Raw genomic sequence first — 23,465 nt, 5'->3', positions numbered from 1 at the left:
TTCTGTAGCTCTACATTCCATAAACTGCTTTGAGATTATTCTTTTTGAAGCAGAGCTCCAGTTATGTCAGGACACAAGTGTTTTAAAAATATTTTTTCAGTTTTCACTGAGTTTTGTTTTTAGTATGCTCTCTCTCCTGGCACTAAAATGTACCCTTAGTCTGTTTTCAAATGTCTTTCCAAGTCTATGTTAGACAGAGATATGTTCTACTGTTTTCTACTCTGTGTCTGCGGGCAATTCCCTTCACCTGAAACGTGATATCCTTCTTCACCTGTACCACTTAAAATTCTATCCACGACTAGGATGCTCATCTCAACTCCACCTTGCCATGCTAGTTTCTCCTACTCCCTAACTAGAGGCTATCCACTGCTCTTTTGAACCCCATGTAATGTCATAGAACACAGTGTGCTCTCCTCAAGCCATCTTGTGAAGAGTCGTTTGTTTCAGGGTCACCGCATTAGCCATCCTTTAAGAATTCAAATATTGGCACCTGGGAAGAGAGAAGAGCATAACAACAAGTGAAATAGAGAGACAGATACAGATGCAAACAAACAAACAAATTAATCAAGACAAAAATGAGAAACCAAGAAACAGGGAGATGCAGAGATAATTATTTAAACAGGTCAATCAATGATTTCCGGCCCAACTGCAATATGAGAGGGAGTGGAAGTCTCTGCTTTTCAACAGACTCTTTTATTTCTATAATGCTCATCACAGCAGAAGCTCACCAATCTAAGCGTGATTCCACCAGAGGAACAGCTATTTATTCCAATGCTGGCGCACTGTCTTGAATTTAGGTTTACTCCACTTCGGCACTTTTCTTAGGGATTTTCAGGGGTCATTCCACCTATATGTGGTTTTCAATTTATATGCTGATTCTAAAACGTAGCTCATTTGTCGGGTGCTGCAGTAGTGTGATTTTCAAACTCTCCTGTTATAACGAGTTATAAACTCCTTGACAAGGATCATTCACCCCTGCAATTTTTAACACATTTTTTAATGGAATGATCTGAAATACGGAACTGTTTAATTGAGATCTCAGCTTAATTATTTTCACTGAATTTCCACCTACACTCCTGAGTACTAACAATCTGATAGGCAAGTTCAAAATACAAACAGGAGAAAAATCATCTTAATGTTATATTTTAGCAGTTGAAGCACAGTCATGTGAAGAACACAGCAATGAATATGGAACTCTGAAAAATCTTCACATAAAATTTTGAAAATTATTTCCTCCTGGTTAATAAAATTAATGATAGCTATATCTTAGAAGACCTACATTACAGCAGAAACTATGACAAGTCTTTGAAAATAATAGTCATATAACTTCTTTCGGGCATTTGTCAATCCAGGTGGCATTAAGAACACAGAGTCTCATTTCAAATGAAGAAGACAAAAACCTTTAAAAGAGATGAACTGTCTTTGGATTTGCTCATTTTAGTAGCAGATTTCCGAACATATTTTCATGGCAAGCGTCACCCATAGATCCATGTGACAGGAGACCATCCAGCCTGTGATGGCATAGTCTGTGATTAAATCGGCATATTTAAAAGGACACACACACAAAATACACATTGCATCATTTCTGCCATTACAACCTCATCTGTGGAATAACCTCTAATTGCAGAGTTTTTAAAAAACTACTGCTTTACTGGAGAGTAATTTCAAATTTAGAACTCATTTTTTAACCTTCTTTTCACAAATGTACCATCAGTAATTGGTATTTATTGAAAGGTCAATGTTATTAAATTACTACACGAGAAAAACAACTAAGTATTTTTAATTATAAGAAATAATACATTTCCTTTAAAATCCAACTCTGCTATGTATTACCACAAATTGTAAATCTTGCCATTGTTCTGTACACTAAAATCTGATTTGAAAAAGAGTAATAAAAGAGTTACTTGTGCAATCATATGGAAAATATTACATACTGATCACTAAATGCTTTCAGCATAGGAATGAACATCAATATCTAATTTTCATCCTATTTTAATACTTGCTTAATGGTGTAAATATAGCTTAGTTTCTTATTTATTGAAGGCAACTGTGAAATAATTCTCACTTCATTGTGTAGTTGTAACATGTTTTCTTTTCGGTTTTTCAATGACAGGAATTATAATGTCCATAATTTTGACCCACTGACACGTAAGTTAAAACACTTTTGCTGATCAAAGAATATCAACTTTACAAACTCTCCTCATCCATCACCTAACATAGTTAGCAAAGTTGATCGACAGCTTAATACTCTTAATGAAACCTAGCTTCCCAGCTCCCACTGTCGGTTCAGTTGTTGTACAGGAAAAACTTTCTCCTCTCCAGCTATCTAAAGGACTATCTCCTCTCCAACAATCTAAAAAGTCCATGGCAATCAATAGTTACAAATCAGCAGTGTGCTGGTGTGAACATTTTAGTGGCTTCATCCTTGCTATTGGAAAACAATACAATTCAAAACTTTTGGTATTATGTAGTAGCATCATCTGAACACATAAAAATACATCACAAATATGCATATAAACCAAATAAGGTAGCAAATTCTATACTTAGATATTGAACCTAATAGATTAGTTCAGAGGCATCCATCTGACCTTGTCATGTACATATATTTTTTAAAATCTGAGATATATATAAAAATATATCTTAAATATAAAAATCCATCTGAGATATATATTTTTTTATAATCTTCACTTACCTAGTTAGTTAACAATAACTAGTATGGCATAGGTCTGACAAAAGTTTTATAGGTGTGGTTAACATATGAAAAGAAAAAGAACAAAACCCTGAAGATCTTTGTCACAGCTGCTTTACCTGAAAAATTTCTTTAAATGAGAAGAAATTGATTTGCTCTTTTATTTTCGTCATTTACCGGAACTGTTTACTCTGCGAACTTTGCTAGCCATGCTAGCCTGATATGAAGGAGGTTATCAATATCAATAAATCTATGCATGGCCAGAGATTACCCTATTATTAATCTATGGCCACTTTAAAGTATGGTAAAATAGTTTGTTGAACGATGGCAGACAGATAGCTCACAGGAACTTCATGAGAATTACTAAGCTGTTTCATGGGATCAAAGGATTTCTGAAATTCAAATGCCACTAGGAATGAAGCACATGGGGAAGAAAAGCTTCTCCACACAACTTATCGCTCATAAAAGCAGTTTTGTTTTTTAAAGAGTGGCACTTGAGCTAACAACTGTTGCCAACCTTCTTTTTTTTTTTTTCTGCTTTTTCTACCCAAATCCCCCCAGTACATAGTTGTATGTTTTTAGTTGTGGGTGCTTCTGGTTGTGACATGTGGACTCTGCCTCAGCGTGGCCTGACCAGTGGTGCCATGTCCGCACCCAGGATCTGAACCTGCAAAACCCCGGGCTGCCAAAGAGGACTGCACGAACTTAACCACTCAGCCACAGGGTCTGCCCCTACAACTATTTTTTTGTTTTACATACATGGCGAAGCTCAGTAACACACTGAACTTAAAATTTCCAGTTCATTTTTTAACTTATGTAATGAATTACAGTTATTCAGACTCAATCTAATGTGTGACTCAAGCAAATGGTACCTTACTGATCTCCTGAGGTCAGCGGAATTCCTTGTGTGGAGAATGACAGAAGAATAGGAGACAGTAGAATCTGTCACATGAAGACTAACAAGTGAAAGTTCAGTCTAATCTTTGAGCACATGCCAGGAAGCAAAATCCAGGTATAAATTCACAGGCAGTGAGTATGTCTCTATTTCCATCTACTGACTCTAAAGAGAGAGCCAGACCTTCTGCTCTTATCTGTTCCTGCAGACAGTCAGACTACAAGTCTCTGAAAGCCTTCTAATCAAATGCAGTTCCTTCTACTTCCTGTCCTCAGCTTTTCTCTCAGTCTAGCCTAGATTCCGGTGATCCAGTTTCCATCTGAACAAATGAAAACCCCACAACACACCTGACCTCCCCTTACTTCACTCACGCGGTGAGTTACATTATTCGATGTAACTGGTTACTCAGTGTAATCTTGTGAGATCAAAGCTGGTTGCAAACCAGATCAACTATGATTATCTTCCCAAAGAAGGAAGACTGAGGCCTGCCAATCACCAAACCAAACCCCAATACCTTCTATGATGCCATCCCAGCAAGAACTCAGCCTGGATAATGGCTATCCGGTGTGGGAAGAGGCCTTAAAAGTTGGGTACTGCAATTAGAAAATTATAAATATATTCAGGAGTGAGTAAAAGCAGATCTGAAAACAGGAAGTCAGGCCATGTCCAAAGACAACCCTTTCAACTTTCCTCTGTGTCTTCTGTGTAAACTTCCTCATTTGCCTTGACTCTTTGAGGCAGACTGGCTCCTTGGCTCGGCTCTCCTGCAGATTCTGCTTGGCTTTGGCGTCTCTTGCTACTAAATTAATCCCTGACCTTCGTGGAAAAATAAAGCCAAGTAATGCTGAGCTTTGGATATTACTCCAAAGAACGCTTCCCATCTTACTTGGAAGAACTTGATTCTTCGATAGGTCAGTTAATCCCTTCAGGCATAAGTTGAGGCAATTTTTGATGACAGGAAAATTTTCTGTAGAAAAAAGTGGGTCAGTCCATCTCAGGAGACAAACATCGATGAGCACATGTGGTTTAACATTTTAGCAAAATGATGAATAAACTTTTGTTAACTACAGGATGCAATAGTTTCAGACGTCTTTAAATTTTTAACATAAAAAAACTAATAGTACTGAAAAAAACCTAATAGTTTTTAAAAGCGTATAGTTAATTAGATACTATCCTAATGCTAGGGAATATGAAATAGATTTTTTAAAATGGTCCTTGATGTTAAAGCACTTTGTTTTCACATATCCGTATACACATCTGTTAGAATTAAGTTTTTTCTCTGTAGATTTGACTCTACAATTTATGCCTGATGGACATTTAATGGAATCACACTATGACCAAGATGTCATGAAAGGGAACAAAACGTTTAACTGCAGGGAGATCTCAAGAGAGGTTATTAAATTATTTTCAAAGTTATTCTCTTATTTTTAAATAGTACTCTCAATAGAATAAATAATAATTGTATGAGAAGCTATATGGGCTAAACAGTCAGGGTTTGGGGATATCTCAAAGCAAGTTTTTGAAGACTAAATTTAACTTTGGTAAAATGGATGCTTCAATAAATATTTATTAAGAGCCAGAGGTGTTCTCAGCACTATACTAAGCATTGTAGTTGTAATGAATATTTCCAGCATTAAGTTTGAAGTGCTTGTTGAAAAACAATTTAAACTACTTCTTATAAAACTACAGTCATGTGCCGGATAACGAAATTTCAGGTAATGACGGACCACATATACGACGGTGGTCCCTTAAGATTATTATATATAGCCGAGGTGTGAAGTAGGCTGTACCATCTAGGTTTGTGTTTGTAGGCTAACTCTTTGATGTTCGCATAACGTGAAATCACCTAACGATGCATTTCTCGGAATGTATCCCTGTCATTAAGGGATGCATGACTATGTATTATTTTACCCAATGAACATACAATTTCTGTATTATATCTGCCAGTAGGAATAGTCATAGAATAATTGCCTGGTGCAATCACATTCATTTGAATTTTCAGAGTAATTTTTCAACATAACCTGTCTCAATAAACCATATCATTCACCTTCTTATAATGTAGAATTAGAGGAGATCTATTTCCCATCTTCTGGTGCAAATTTTTATACTTAAAGATAATTTTCCACCCATTAGTTGTCTCAAATTGATGCTAAACTCCCAAGATTCCTTTCTCCTTTCCTGTAATTTGCTTTTCTCCTTTTATTTATTTTATTTAAATGCCTGATAAATACAATAAATAAATAAATTCACATCTGAACAATTAAATACATATATACATTCACAGGTATTTATTTATACGTGTGAATAGTGCAGGCCAATAGAACTGCATAACGACAACAAAGCCCATCTCTGTCTCCTAAAAGTTCACTGTGGATGAGAAAGCCAGGACTAAGGAGACTACAGAGAGAGGCATTTCATACTTCACAGTGTATAGTGGCACCACATGGTCACTGTGCCTCTTTATGGTGACTGCTAATATGTTCATTGAGCTTTATGAGTCATATTGCTGTTCTCTTGTCACCCCCACAGTTAATGGCAAGGGATACTTCTCATTTACATTTTTCTGCATCCATCTCAGGGTCTAACATAGTATTTGAAGCTTCCTCCTCTATCAAAAGTCCAGGGACAATTCAGCTGAACAGTTTGGTGATACCAGAGCTAAGGAAAAATCTCTCTCAAAATGTTCCTCACTTGCAAACCTGAGCATCTGGTAAACCACAATGCCATCAGCCAGAGGAAGCCCAAAAGAGTTACCAGCCTGAAACAGAACAACAGCAGACAGGGGATCCAAGAGACAGGAGCTGAGCTGCAAATGCAACACCAGGGAGACGCAGTGAAGGTCAGTTGACTAAAAGTCTAGTGTATGTGGGCAGTTGCTGGGAACAGTGGGAGCCCACAGCTGGGTTTTATTCTCCAGTTTAAGCAAAGTGAGGGAGAGGACCAATCGCGTTGAAAGGATCAGTGACAATCTGGGCACTAAATAAATACCTGCTGGTTGAACAAATAAGTATAGGACATAGAACTGCTAAACATAGGAAAGACATTAGAGAATCTAATGTCATCTGTCTTTTCGTGATTTGGGAAACAATGAAAGGTTAAAATATTAGTTCAAAGTCATATAATCATTCAGTGGTGGTGTCAGAGTTAGAACCATGACTAGTCATTCCTAAGAAAGCACTCTGCCCACTCTCACATAGGACATTTTTGTTGTTGTTGTTGTTGTCGTCATTTTTTCAGGATGATTAGCTCTGAGCTAACACCTGCTGCCAACCTTCCTCTTTTTGCTGAAGAGGATTGGCTCTGAGCTAACATCCATGCCCATCTTCCTCTGCTTTATATGTGAGATGCCTGCCACAGCTGGCTTAATAAGTGGTGTGTGGGTCCATGCCCAGGATCGGAATTGTCGAACCTCAGGCTCCCGAAGTAGAGCACACAAACCCACGGGTTGGGCCCTGGTTGGTTTGTTTTTTGATAAGGAAGATTGTCCCTGAGCTGACATCTGTGCCATTGTTCCTCTATTTTGTATGTGGGACACAGCCACAGCATGGCTTGATGAGTAGTGTGTAGGTCCACACCCAGGATCTGAACCCGCAAACCCAGGGCCACTGAAGTGGAGCATGGGAATTTAACCACTACGGCACCAGGCCAGCTCCCATAGGATGTTTTTAAAGGTAGTCTAAACACAATGTCTTAAGAGAGCTTTATGAAGTTTGATGCACTTATATGAACTTTATGATATTATAAAATACAAGACCATCAGAAAATGAAGTTCTCTTACTTTAGTTTGGTACCTGCAGCACATACCCCTAATGACTAAAAATTTACTTCCCCTCCTATCTTCCTGATAAATAACCCAGATTTCCTTCTCAACCAAGTGTTTCAGGGAAAGGCGACCCCTTCACGCATTTAGGGACGGCATTGTGAATAGGCTAAGCCATTCTTTAGATCCCTACACTCCTCACGGAAAAGGTAGGCTTAGGAACCGGCACACTGATGTCATCAGGGATCCGGTTCTATCACTACCTCCACTCTCAGGCCCTCTCCTCTCATTGCCATTGTTCCGCCTCTATTCTCAAGAAACCACCTCTATAACCTCAGGAAAGCTGCCGCCATCCTAGGCACTTCAACCAAGTGACACGGCAATATGCAGAGAAGTACTTTTTTGCTTAAGAGCAAAGTACTCTTTCTGTAAAATCTCTGAGCAGACAGCCTCTCAGGTCTCAGATGCTTCTTACACCTGGAGTCCACCTTACTAGGAAACTGCATGCTATGAGAAGTAGTAAACGGTCTTATTGGCTCAGCAAGTGTGATTTTTCTTTTCCTTTAAAATGTAACTAAAACCATCCCAGCTGGTACAGCACATAAAATAGGTCCCTGTAATCACATGGCAGGGAAAATCCTGGGTGGTATAAATATGTGAAATGATGTCAAATAAATATTTTAATGCCAATATTGCTTTGAAGTAGTCATCTCTTGACACCCTTGTTTGTTGGTGCTCTAGGTAAACCTGTGTTTCAAAAAAGAGAAAATACTGATGAAAAGTCAGAGGACCCAATGTGGCGGGGAAGCTCGTTCAAGAGAAATTGTTTGTTTAAAGCTGTAGAAAAAATGTGCATCTCTCATTAGAAAGACGTGATTGGTTTGGAAACTATTCAAGTCTGAGAATAAATACATACAACAGAATTTAAATCTATTTAATACAGTATTTCGTTCCTTCGATTTCTGGCTTGCTATGTCTTCTAAAGCAAGTAAGAAAGTTTCAGAGAGAACTCTAACTTAAAAAGTTCTAGGTAACTTCATATAATCTTTTGTTCTTAGTTTTATTTTTGTATAACTTGAGACTATAAAAGCTCTTTTATGAGAGATTAAGGGAATCTATTTGCTCCTTGAATATAAAGAATCTTTGAAACTGCACTTTTGAAATTGCTACTGTCTTCTTGATCCTGGAATATTTTGACAGGTACTTTCATGATCTTTATTAAGTGAACTTTAGCATGTTTTTCTTTCAAAAAGTTAAAAATGTCTATCTGTAAAGCAGAATTTTTTTATGCCTGCTATTTTTTATAGGACACAAAATAACTTAAAAAGCAAAATATTAAAAATTTATGCTTTGAAACCAAGTATATAATTTATTACAAGGAAAAGTATATTTAATAAAGGCTTCAATGTTTATGTTGATCCATAAATACAAAATTATCTGAATCAAATTCCAATTAAAATATTTCTCCAAATGTCCTTTCTTCTCCATTAATAACTAAAATGAACAAATTTAAGGAATTATCAAATATAAATTAACAGAATTTAATGGTCAATAATTCTTTTGCCTTATCCATGTATTTTCTTTAAGTTGTTGAAGAATGAATCCAAACTATCACATCTTATTGACATCCTTATGCTAAAGTATATTTTTATCTATAATTTTAAAAAGCTTTTGTCTACAGTAAGTTTTACATGTTAGCTCTTTTTTTAATCCATTTCAGGAAGTTAAAATTTTGCACATGGAACTGGTAAGATGCAGTTTTCTACATTGCCCAAACCGGAAAAGACAGGCTGCGGAACTGTCCTGCTAGTGGTGAAGCTTTGCTGCTCGCCTGCATCCCATCAAATATGACACTGACTCATAATTATAAAAGCACTGGTTATAATTTTAATAAAAACTTTCGAGTAATGGCACTGTGCCAAGAGCAAAGTAAATCAATGAAAAGTTATAGTAGATGATTTTTATCTACAATGCACAGCTGTACAGAGCTTTGAGAGTTTTGAAAGGAGACCATTTTGACCTGAATTTTAAGTTACTTAAATCCTAAATTGGAGCTATATGCTTTTTTTTTTTTACATTTTCTCTGTTAATTTGGGTGAGGTTTCACCTGAAATCACATGTGCATGCACTGAGTATGAATGTTACATGCACTAAGTTGTGGATGTCACCCCCAAATTGATTAACAAATCTCCTTTCCTCGATTGATCGAACTAGAATTTAGATCTGCCTCTGGTGAACTTGTGTGACATCACTTGTAATACCTTTACGACACTTCTAACCCAATATTGGGCACTTGTCTTACTGTCCCAAATATAAAGGAAACCCATTGAAGATAGCCCATCTCATCTATCTAGATGGCACCTAGCAAATCTTTGAGCAAAGACATGGCTCCAAGAATAGTTGTCCTACAAATGAACACACTCCAATAGATATATGAAAAACATAAGAACGAGGTGAGTTTATCTTTGTTTCAGCATAGACAGAATGTATATAAGGAAAAGGACAGATCAGAACACCTTTTCTAATGTACAAAGTGACTAGTCTCTGCACAATTTGGAATTTGATACACAAAGTAGAAACCAAGATCAAAAGAGTAAAGGTTCACTTATTTAGTTGTTTATGGTCCTAAGAGAAGAAAGAAGATCTATGCTTTTCCATTTTACCACTAGTCTGCATCCTTTAAAAGAATGACATTGATGCTAATTTTGTGTTAGTATTGAAAAAAAAATCCATGCCTATAGAACATTATAATTCCACACAACAATTTTTTTTGTTTCACTTTTAAAACTGTCTAGCTTCTTAGGAAATAATAGGGTTTGACAGTTTCCTGGGTAAGAATAATATCTTGGTGTCTCACGTCTCCCAAGATACCTGCTGAGCAATTTATCACAGTTCAAAGAGCATAGCTATCCTGTCTCATATTAAATGGGAAACTCTTATCTAAAGTGTGATCCTCTGTGTGTTTAGTGAACTTGGCTTGAAAAACCACATATTTATTCAGATCTTTGTTTTAGTGTTAATCCCCCATCTGACAGCATCTCACATCTCATGTTAAATATTTCTCTACAAATGCCACTTCCTACTAATTAAAGTGAAATATTTCAGCTACTATTTATTTATTAATTCAACCAAGACTTCCTGTAAATAAAAAAGGATCCAAGAGGGAAAAACCATATATTTGACTTGCAAATTACATCTGTAGAGTGTCAACTTTGTCCATGAAAATTAATGGTTTGTATTGAAGCTAGTTATTTCCTCTTAGCTTGCATCATGTATTATGACCCAATTATAAACAAATAGTAACTTCAGTGTAATTACAAATATAATACAGACAACACAATAGAAAATTCCATTTGGATTAAAGAAAAGCTTTTCATTCAGATCGAGGATATTAAATGCAGCAAATTTGTAATGAAGTGATTGCTTTCATTTGGTGAGATATAAAGTTATCCCTATGAGAAAGTGGACATAAAAGAATTACTGTACCCCATCTGAAATCTTTAAAATTTTCAGGGCTCTTGTATTAAAATGAAGGACAATGACTTTGGGGTTCTTGACTATATTTCTACTTCCTGCTACAACAATCCCTTTTGGGGGCCTGCCCCATGTCCGAGTGGTTAAGTTCATGTGTTCTGTTTCAGCATCCCAGGGTTCCACCAGTTCAGGTCCTGAGCATGGACCTAGCACCACTCATCAAGCCATGCTGAGGTGCCGTCCCACATAGCAGAACCAGAAAGACCTTCAACTAGAATAGAACTATGTACTGCGGGGTTTGGGGAGAAGAAGGAAAAGAAAGATTGGCAACAGATGTTAGCTCAGGGCCAATCTTAAAAAAAAGAATTGCTTTTGGGCTAATAAGTCAATTTTATAAATATAAGTAATGAATATCTATTCCTTTTGATAAAACCATAATAATATTGTTCTTATGTACTATAGCAAAATATAGCAACTGTCTCATTATAAATGTTATACTCAAATTATGTTACAGGAACAGAGGTAGAGAATACTGATGAAAAGAGTAACAGGTACTTCCAAAGCCAGATTTCATACATACTCTATATCTCATCTGGAAATTTCGACTTTTAATGTACCTCGGTTGACTCCACTCCTGCTGAAGTTGGCAGATAATATTTACTGATCAGCACCTTTTCTCCCACTATTAATGTGAGAATTTTTCCCTAACTGCAGACATCCCAAAAGTGTAGTTGATTAGAAAGTACTTCATTTTTTCACCTATTTCAATGGGATAATTATGAAATTTTAATGACGATATTTTGCTAAGATAAACAGAAGATGTCAACGTTTGCCACATTTACTGATATTATTTAATCTATAGAGACTGAAATCTTCGATTCTACATAGGGACTTATAGAGATGAAATTCCCTTATTTCCCTTCCCATACCCCCACAGTAAGAATGTGTCTTTAGGGAAAAGGGCCAGCTGCTTCGTTGACTTGGCTTACAGTAGCAGTCACGTGAATCCAGATATCCTGTAGAGAGCACGTGGTGGCCAGAAGAGATGGAATTTGTGCTTCCCCCTTCTCTCATGACTTATTACCCATATTTGTGGATGTGATATCTCCCTCATACATTCTAAATCAAATATTAGGATCTTCCGAGATGTTAAATGAGAAACCCTGGCAAGCCTTGCTGTAGTACTCATTATTAGTAATAATTTATTATCAGTAATACCCCACGATTTGGAAGACAATGGAAGCAAAAGTAAAGTACCTGATGGGGTACCCTGGAAGAACCAGACACCAGGTCCTGCAGATGTGCTGGCAACAAAACGAACTGACCTTTCGTGTTAGATAAACATAATTTGCAAAAAATAACTGGGCTGACACTGAGAAGAGGTAAATATTGTTTAAATCTTCTGGTTTTTTCTTCTAACATCTTCTCTAAGGCCTAACAGCTCTCCAGTGTATCTACAAAAAGCTTCTATTTCAAATTTTCTCTGATAAGAGTAAACTCTTTGTTATACTGCATTTTTTCTCTCTTGCATCGCCTCTCTAGAGGAATTATCTGGAAGGAAGTTTGTTCTTCTACTTGACTAGAATACTTTTATTTTACAAATATGTACAGAGCGAGAGCTACATGTCAAGCACTGGTCTATGGGTTTTACAAATATCACTCATGTAATCTGCATTACACTCTATGAGGACAATACTATTCTTATCCACCATTTTCCAACTGAAGAAATTGAAGCACTGGGACTTTATGTAATTGCCAAACGCCACACAGCTTGTAGGTGATAAAGCTGGGATTTGAAGGCGGCCTTCAGACTGTGTATTTTCCTCTAGCTAAGGGAGAAAATAGCCATTAAAGAAAAGTGCCAATTATTTATGGAAAATGATACATGAAGAATCTTAGTGGTGGTTCATATTTTAATACTATTAATAAAAGGTAATGTAAATGGGTACAAATCTAATTTAGATAGAAATTTCTGGCCCTTTTTCTCCTATTTTAAAAAAATAAATTTTCAAATTAGCTACAAACAAAACCTAAAAATCAGTAACATTCAAATTAATAGCATTAGTTTCACGTGATAGTGTTTTACAGAAAAAATACGTTATTTCAAGCTTCTTTTACACTTAACATTTATAAACACTAACATCAGTGACACAGATATAGAGAATTGACATTTTGTTACCAGAATGGAATTACTGATGTCAAAATTTGGTTTGCTAATTCAGAATAATTGGACCTTATATTTAATCAGAACAAAACTAAGATAGCACTTCTCAAAAGTCAGTTGTAATTAGATATCACATGATAACTCTGTATTTCTGTCTTATCCACTTGAAATATTATTTCTGTACTAACAATCTCTATCTTTTAATTACTAGGATTCAGAGCTAATACTTAATGTCTAAATTTAATTTTTATTATTGTAGAACCAGGGACAAATAATTAGACCCAGAAATTATTTAATTGAAGAAAATCAGTACATTCTGTCATAACTAATCCAAACCATTTTGGAAGTGACTTCAGTTTAAATTAAGTTTTCATTTCTATTTTATCTTTAGCATTGAATATTTGACCTAATGAAAATTTCTCATTTATACAGCACGCTATGACAGATGCTACCCTTCATTTGATAGAAACCTATAATTTACATTTTGAGCTCATGTCTGCATTTTCTCATGATCCTAGGGCAATTAAAATTGTAAGTTACTCTACAATGTTACCATTATCATGATGTAAACTCAAAATTTTAATTTACTTAAGAAACTAAAGTCATATTTTATCAAATACATTTCATGTGCAATTACTAAATAAAAGTTTTATCCTAAGGTAAAGTATTTAGAAAGAGTTACAAAGGTAAATATCAAACAATTGTTGAAATTTTGACACTAGGAAATGACAAAATAGTTGAAGGCAGGCATAATTACCAACACATTAAAAGTTGTCCATCAACTTTTCATATGGATAAATTCCTAGCAGAATTATAATCTTGCAGATATAAGCTATTAACCCTGAGTTAAGTGAATAAAGCAACTGGAGAATGAACAAATGCAGACTAATTTTATAAGAGAGTTAATCCTAGAAGAAATAAAGAGCATAGAGTGATTTCCCATTTTCACAGCTTTAGCCTGAATAGTAGCTACAGGCAGCAACACACAGGGTGGCAAAAACCCTAAAGGGAAATTTGCAGACTTTCAGGTCTGAAGAAACAGAGGAAAAATAGTTGGAGTAATCACAGTAACCAAACATGGAATGGGATATACAATGATATACAATGAGAAATATACAATGAGGGTAACCCACCAACCTGTGTGTAAGCTTTTCCCACATCTCTGGTTAACCCTTCAAACATGTATACATAGAACAAAGCAAAAAAGCCCGCTAAAGATAAAATAAGTGAGATTTGACCTGCTACTGAAAAAACAAAGTTTGAAGTTTGAATCTAACCGAGTTAATTGCCAGCTAAAATAAGACAAACAAGACAAAACCAACAATCTTTAAAGGAATGGAATAGAATCCGTAGTCTCTACAACCTAACACTCACTACGTGCAGGAAAATATCCAAATTATTCAACATATGCCAAAAATATCAGCCTTAGTTAATAGGGTATTCCCTTTAATTATGAAAAATAAACTTAGGGGCCGGCCTGGTGGCATAGTGGTTAAGTTCAAATGATCCACTTTGGCTGCCCGTGGTTTGTGGGTTCAGATTCTGGGTACAGACCTACATGCCACTCATCAAGCCATGCTGAGGTGGCATCCCACATACAAAACAGGGGAAGATTGGCATGGATGTTAGCTCAGCGACAATCTTCCTCACCAAAAAAAAAAGAAACCACAAAAATACCTATCAACAGAAGAAAAAAATACATTTTATTTTAATTATATAGAGAAATTCATACATGAATTAATTATACACATTTCATGAGTGTCATAAAAACAATGTGTAATAAAACAAGGTGCAGAAGAATAAATGCATTATGCCATCAATCATATAAGCATTTAAATATGCAAAATAATACTCTACATGTTGTTTTAGGAGAATATATAAATTACAGTAAAAATATAACAGCATGAATGGGAATCATTACAATAAATTCAATATTAAAGAAGGCAAAATTTGCATACAGTGAAAGGGACGTACTTTAATTACATGTTGATGAATTTTGACAAATGAACACATTCATTTAACTGCCACTTCAATCAAATATGGAATATTTCCATCATGCCAGAATGTCCCCTACTGCGTCTACCCAGTCAGGCTTCACACCACATGCAACTGCTCTTCCCATTTCCGTTAACAAAAATTAGTCTTTGCCTTTCCTTGAACTTCATACAAATAGAATCTTATAGTATTTATTCATTAAGACTGGCTTTGTTTGTTCAACATACTATTTTTGAAGGTTGAAGATGCTGTCTTTATCAGTAACTCATTATTTTTGTGCTGCTGGATAGGAATCCATTGTATGGCTATATTCCACTTGAAAAAGTTATTATTTTTTAATAGACATTGGATAATGCAAGGTTTGGATATTATGAATAAAAATCCTATGTACATTCTTGCACAAGTTGTTTTGGGCATTTTTTATTATTATTACTTTTGGTAAAGGCCTAGGAGTAGGCTGCATCACGGGGCAGTAGTATGTTTCCCTTTATTAGAAAATACCAGTTTTCCAAAGTGGATATTTCATTGTGATTCTTTTCTTTTGTTCATTTTCTTTTTTTAAAACTTTTGTCTCATCAAGAAAAGATTCTGATTACTAAAAACAGGAATGAAAGAGGTGCCATTGTTACTGACATTACAGAAAAAAAAGGGAGGGATTACTATGAACCATTTTATCCCCCCAAAAATTAGATAACCTAGATAAAAGAAGCTCTTCCGTGTGAACTCTTCTGAAAAGTAGAAGGAGAGGGAACATTCCTCAGCTCATTCTATGTGGTCAGTATTATCCTGATATCAAAATCAAGCAAAGACATTACAAGAAAAGAAAACTAGAGACCAGCATACCTTAAGAATATTGATGCAAAAATTCTCAGCAAAATACTAGGAAACAGAATCCAGTAATATATATAAAGGATTCCACACCATGACCAAGTGAAATTTATCCCAGGAATACAATGTTAATTCTGTTTACGAAATCAACCAGTATAATACACTATTTTAATAAAATAAAGAAGTTAAACCACATGATTATCTCAATAAACACAGAAAAAGCATTTGACAAAATTCAACATTTTTCATGATATAAACACTCAACAAAGTGGGACAGGAAAGGAATTTGAATCTAGCTTCCCCCAAATATTTTGATGGCAGTTTCTTTGGCCCAGTGTTCTCTTGTTTATTGTTGAAAGTAGTATTTACTAAGATTTTCCCATTCTCTCTCTCTTTTTCTTTTGTTTTTTAACAATGAGGATCTCTGAAGCATCATCTTCCTCTTTCTGCCTCTATTCCTGGAGAATTCATCTAACCCTAGTATTTCAATCGCATTGATGCCAAAATGGGTTGCAAACCCACATTTACATTTATGTCCTCTCAGGCAAAATTCCTCAGTCTCTAGCTGTTTATTGGGAATTTAACAATTGTCTCAAAATCAATAATCCATAATAGAAGTTCTACTCTGAAAGTCTCTGGCCCTTTTCATAGAACCACCAAATTGTGGTTCAGAATTTAGTGACATCTTGGTTTTGTCTTTATATTAATTTCAAACATCAAATAACAGTCAATCCCTCTTAAATTTTCATTTAAAATTTAAGACAACTTTGGTTATCACCCAAGGTTCTGGATATTAATCCATTTATAAAATTTTCCTTTCCACATTTTACTAAACCCAAAGGCCTAGAATATGTGGGCACAAGGCTTCTTACATTATTATAGTAGCTTGCATTATTATTATAGTAGCATTGGCTATGATTTATACCTGGCAAATGAGGTGTGTCGTAGTTGCTTTATGAACCTTAAATAATAAATGGCATGTTCTGTTTTAATTTTGACTCCAAGATGTATTTTTAGCCTATCTGATAATTAAGAGAACTGCTTGGAAAATTGAAGACACTTCTGTTTTTCAGTACACATATATACAAAGAACAGGGGGCCCCTCCTGTTTGTTTATTCCATTTTACGACTCCCACAATTCAGGGAATAAAGTCATTTTCATAAATTGGTAAATTCTGGGAAATAAAAAACAAATGAGTCAAAGCTTGAACTCATAATATAATACTTGTGAACTATGTTTAACTGCTCCTATTATTTTGTCTATATCTTACATTCAAAAATATTTAACACTAAAAAAAGCAAAATATTGTTTTGGAAATATTTAGGTTTATAGAAACCATATTAAGTTTTGTCTTAATTGGTTGAATATGAATCCATTTCATAGAAAGTAAACAGCAATATACCCATGGTGAATTCATTCAGTGGTATTTAACATTTCCATTTCTTCTAATTGAGCCAACATCTGCTCTTCTGAAGATCCAGGTGTGCAATAACTCACTTGATATCTACTTTTTCAGTTACTATAGCAGCACTTTCTAATGTGAAGTCAACAAATTTAAATGTCAAATACTAGATGAAATTGCATAATGTAACATTGCCTTTTTGTTCTGTAAGAGAAGTAGAGGAAAATATTCTTTATGGGAAAACCTGAAACACGGCCCAATTATAGAAGCTATATGTTTACTAAATAATTGATGGCATAAAGTTTTAAAAATTTTATCAAGACAAGTTTCCTTGTTAAACTAATTAATTAGAGTTGCACGTAGAAACAGTATATTTCTGTAAAAAAAGGCAAATCAGAGGTAATGAGCATGATGTTATGTCACTGAAAATGATCCAAACTGATTAGGTTACATATATATCATCATTTCCATGATATTTTATATGCAATAAATTATTGATTTGCTTATTCTTAAAATCAAATCCACACCCCCCCTCCCCCACCCCATCACCTCCTGACTATCTACACAGGCTCATCTTATACCCTCTCTTGTCATCCCCCACACTCCAGCCAAACTGCCTCATTCTCTGATACAAATCCACTAAGCTTCTGCTCTCCTTAACCTCTTCACTTGGGCATTTCCCTTTGAATGACTGACCCCTTCTTTCATTCAAATCTCCCTTTTAAATGTCGTGTCTCTCAAGGCCTCCTTCGACCTCCCAGTGTCTGATATTTTCCTCGAATTCTTAGTTTATTTCTCTAACTCTCTGCAGTAGAATAAAAGGACTAAACTTCTCTGCCTTATTCACAGCTATATTAAAGTATCTTGAATAATATCCAGCACGCTATTACATATATGCTGGCAGGAGCCAATTCATACAAGAACCAATGGGTCATTGTAAGCAAATTAAAGTTTACAATAAAGAAACAATGTGGTTACAAATGCCAAACATGCCCTTTATCAGGCCATTTTTATGGCTAAATTGGTCTCATCCTTCAGTTCTCATTTCAAAAGAATCCTTTCCTAACTACTATGTTCAAATAGACTTACTCTTATTCTTGAAAGTGGCACACAATTTATTTCTTGCGTGGTATTATGTTATGGAATTATCGTATTGGCTTATTTGCTGTAATTTTTTCTGCTTTTTCCACTGTAATACACGATCCACGAGAGCAGGGATCCTGCTTGTCTTGTTCACAGTTATGTACTTTAGTGTATAATCCAGTGCCCGGCACATGGTGCTCAGAAGTATTGGCTGCATGAATGAATAATGCACTTACGATATATTTTATAGGCTACATCTACAGGTTACCCAGAATAGGTTTGATGTCAATTCCCATAGATGTGAAGGAAAAAGAGAGAGAAAAATAAAAGACAATTTTCATTTTCTGCCCTGGGCAATTCCAGGTAACTGGTTGAAGGAATGCACATCTTACTAAGAAAAATGGATGGTGATGGATGGAGAGTTAGGCAGAAGTGGAAGATGTATGTGAAGGGAACGAAAACATATCTTTTTGAAATTCATGAGACATATTAGTAGATAACCCAAGTAGGCAGTTGGATATATAGGTTAAAAGTTCAGGAGAAAGTTCTGGGCTAAGATTTTGTTTGCATATTACAAACATGTAGCAGGTAATTAAAGCCATGAGAATGTATGAATTCATCTAAAGAAAGACTATAAATTTTTAGAAAGGGGAAAAAGATACCAGTATTCACCCTATAGTTTTAAAAAACAGAGAGGTTTAAGACAGGACGCTGAATTGGCTGAGCGTCAGAAGAAAAGTGACTGGTGAAGTCGGAAAAATACCAAGGAAGTCACAAAAGGAGAGCATTTCTAGATAGAGGAAGCGGTCAGCATTTTTTATAAAAAAGTAGTTTTAAGAGGACTGATGATACATAGTGCTAATCTGACATATACAAGAACGATATTCAATCACAATTAAACACGATTTAAGACTATTTATAATCTAGCCTGTGTTAGTCTTCTCTAGATTGGTTATGAACTACAAAGAGATATTCCAAAATCAATCTGTAATAGTTAATATTTGGGCAAATTCCTCTGGCCAGTCCAGGACCAGAAACATAGCAGGAATTCCATTTTTTATGATTAATTAACCTCTTTAGCCATTAGTTTCATTATCCACTCAAATGAAGTGTTATCCAGATGATCACTAAGACTCATTCAAGTTTTCTATTACACGCTCTAAAGGGAAAACATTTTCCTACTACTCAACCAAACGAGTAAGTCTAGTTATATTTTCTTGTTTAGTTTCTCCTAATACCAACACTTACGTTTTAATTCTACCATTCTTTCTTTCTTTGATTGGATAAAGTTAATAAATAACTATAATTATAGTACAATTAGTCTTTCAATTTTCACTAACATATTCAATCCAAAAAAGAATACAGAAAGAAAATTTGGAAGTATAATAGGTATATGACAGAAAATAACAGTTAGTTACTATAGTGTCTTTTGCATGATCATTTCCCCAAAGCCTAGAGAAATACTTAAATGTTGAAGAGACAAAAGCAACCACAAGACTGTTTTATAATCTTTATGAATATTTGAAAGGGCATCTGGATCCATGGTTACAATCAATTGTTATGAACTTTTCTCTTCCTGTGCTGTCAATGGGGTCTTCATGAAGGGTACATATTATTTCCAAGTTTCACTAAAGAACTACAAGACTTCTGTCCAAGCAGATCTTGGGAATTATTCAGACAGATAAATAACTAGATTTGAATTGAGAGCCGAGTTTCAGATTACCTAATTACTGCAATTATGACTAAAAGGCTCAGCTCCACTGACTCTTAGCTATGCAACAGGCCTCCTTCAAGTTTTCCTGAGCACAAAAATTCAGAAACCATTTTACGTACACCAGAGGAGCAAAGATAAATGAATAATAAAAACATCCATTTTCATATAATAAAAGTATTCATTTAGTAATCAGGGGAAAATATTTAAGACCAAATTTTGCGGCTGGCCTGGTGGCATAGTGGTTAAGATCACAATCTTAACCACTCCTCTTTGGCGGCTCCAGATTCACAGGTTCGGATCCCAGGTGCAAACCTGGCACCACTCATCAATGGCATCCCCATGTAAAATAGAGGAGGATTGGCACAGATGTTAGCTCAGTGACAATCTTCCTCAAGCAAAAAGAGGAAGATTGGCGAAAGATATTAGCTCAGGGACAATCTTCCTCATAAAAAAAAACCAAATCGGAAAACAGAATCAAGTTTTCTATGCCATTACTCTCATTTTTTTCTAAATATTTTCCATATATGCTCTATATTTTTACGTACCTCTCATTTTTAAAACTTATATCTCCAAATTCGCTATTCTCCATCTTTATCTTTATAAACTACCCATATATTAAATTCATAAAGGGAGGTAGTGACTTTAAGTAATTCTCAGAAACAAAAGCACTTTAGTAAGATTTATGAGGTTGTTTTTTTTTCAGTAAATTAACTGGGAAAAAAAGATTCATTCCTAAAACAAGCTAGGAAAAAAAATGTTAAATTAAATTTTCCTAAAATTTTCGCCAAAGTAAAATTATATTTTATATAAAAAAATTTGTAAAACACAGATCAAACAAAATAGATGTTAATTAAGGTATACATGAGACCAGGCATCAAGGTTGGTTCTTGTCATGCATTGATGAACTGGTTTGGGCAAGTCACATAATTTTCTGAAAGTCAGCTTCCTTGTCTTTCTAAAATAGAGTAGAAATAGCCACCCTGACTAGATGAGAGTTTATTATGATCTGATGGAATAGTGTTTCGGCCTGATAAAACACTCTTCTAAATCAAGGTAGCAAAATATTCAGTGGCTGAAATCATGAGCTCTGGAGTGATGGGAACTGTGAATAGTTCTGACCTCAAAACTACGTTCCCTTGAGGGAACAATTACTTCAAATCTGTGAATCTCATTTTTTAAATCTCTAAGCACTGGCAGACCAGGAAATTATTGTGATTATTAAATAAGAGCAGCAGTTATCATCATTTCTGAGTCAACACATAGCAGCTGTTAGTGAAACGGGATTCATCTTATTTTATGTCTGTGAGTTCCGTGTTCCAGAGAAAATTTCTGATGATAGCTCATAAAAATAGTGAAAGCAAGAGGTAATTTAGAAGAGGGTGTGGCATAAGAAAAAAATAACTGGGTGCAAAAATGTTTACCCAAATCCTGGAAAGATAGCTAAAAGGAAAATTGCATTGAAAACTAATTATAAAAGTTTGTTTTGATCAGCCTCAACACAGCAAGGTACAAGCATGGAGTGTTTTTATTTTTCCTAAAGACTGGTACCAAGGTTTTTTTTTTAAGCTCCCATCGCCTGAATCTTAGTGGGCATGATACAGAGGCTGAGAAGTTACCAATTAATAGCTTTTCAGCTCATCTAATAACTTATAAAACATTGCATATTTTAGTTATAATTAAAGTCTCAGTATCTGTAGAATTCAAAGTCCCTCTCTCTAATAATTGCAGCAGCCCGTCTGCACAGCTGCCGCGATCCACCGGGAGGATGAACAACGCTGCGCTCTGTACTCTCCATCGCATCCTTCTCCCACCTTGCAGCGTGTATTCGGGACGCCCTCTGAAGTGGTGTGGAGAAACGTGCGCTTCCTTAAGGGATGACCCAGTCTCATCAACTAAGAGAGTGCACAAAATAAATAAAGAAAAGGCCAAAGACACAGACATAAGACATTTTCCAAAATTGTATATTAGGTTTAATATAATTGTAAAATACTGATCTTAAGACTCTGTTATGGCTTGAATTGTGTGCACCCCCCCCCCCCCAACACACACACACAAGCACAAATTCATCTGTTGAAGTCCTAATTCCCCAACTTTAAAATGTAACTGTATTTGTAGATAGGTCTTTCCATAGAGAAATTAAGTTCAAATGGGTCCTGAGGCTGGGTCCTAACTAATATGACTAGTGTCTCTATAAAAACGGGAAAGCTGGATGGAGACACACATAAGGGGGAAACAATGTGAAGAGATACAAGAAGGAAATTAACAAGCCAAAGAGAGGGACCTGGAACATATCCTTTCGTCACAGCTCAGAAGGAACCTGAGGAACCAAGCCTGCCACCACCTTCATTTTGAACTTCTAGCCTCTGGAAGTGTGAGAAAATAAATCTCTGTTGTTAGTCACCCAGTTTATGGTACTTTGTCATGGCAGCCCTAGAAAACTAACACCAACTCATATCTGAGACTGTGGATTTCCAAGGCAGGGGCCCAGAAACTAGTCTTTAAAAAAGCATTGTCACATAATTCTGATATGAACCAGGTATTCAAAACACTGCTCAAAATTTTAGTATCTAAGGGGCCGGGGGAGACAGACTGAAAAGGAGCTGCTAGGAAGGCAAAGTAGAAGCAAAGATGGGAGAATCCAGAAAAACAACAGAAAAGGAAGTTTGGAGAAGAAAGTAGAGGGCAAGAATAACAAATCATACTTTTTTTTTTTTTTTAAAGAAAGACAAGAGCAGAAAAGGTGAATTGGCTTTACACACTAGGAAACAGCCACAGCTCCTTCAAGTTTCTAAGTATGCAGAAGATTGTAATGAGTGTCTTTTAGATTTACATATTTTTGTGTGTGTAATTTGCTACTGAAATCCACTGTTGACTACTTTTGGCTAACACAGAAGCATTTAGGATACGTGAACTCATCAGCAATCACATATTTAGGATGCTTAATTGTGAGTCTTGCATTGGGAGGAGTAAGAAGGACAAGTAAATTAGTAGATGAAGAAATGGCTCCAAGCAAACACTGGCAGTTCTTCACTTGTATCCAGAGCATTTAGAACGTAGTTTACAAATCAGCTCAACCATTTTCTTTCATAAGAAGAATCAAGCTGTTTTGGAGAAACTAAAAATAACACTTCACTCTGATATTCTAAGGTTATGAAGTTTCCTCCAGAGGAAAAGAAAAAGAAGGAGGTGGGGGAAAAAAGAAGCTAGGTTAGAATGGATTTAAATTTAGAAAATTTCAGAAACTGGTGAGATAATAACTTTTTAAAAATTACATTTTAAATTAGATTTTAAAAAAAGATCATTAAAGCAAGTTAACCTCATATATGCCATCCTTTTTAACCCTTTTAGTATGGATTTCTTTATTTAAATACTTCATATTGATAGATATTCCAGACATTACATTTGTGGGTCCAAAATGTTCATAAAATTACACACACACACACACACACACACACATACA

Source organism: Equus quagga, chromosome 9, assembly GCF_021613505.1.
Source record: "Equus quagga isolate Etosha38 chromosome 9, UCLA_HA_Equagga_1.0, whole genome shotgun sequence".
NCBI lineage: Eukaryota > Metazoa > Chordata > Mammalia > Perissodactyla > Equidae > Equus > Equus quagga.
This window is presented reverse-complemented; position numbering follows the sequence as displayed.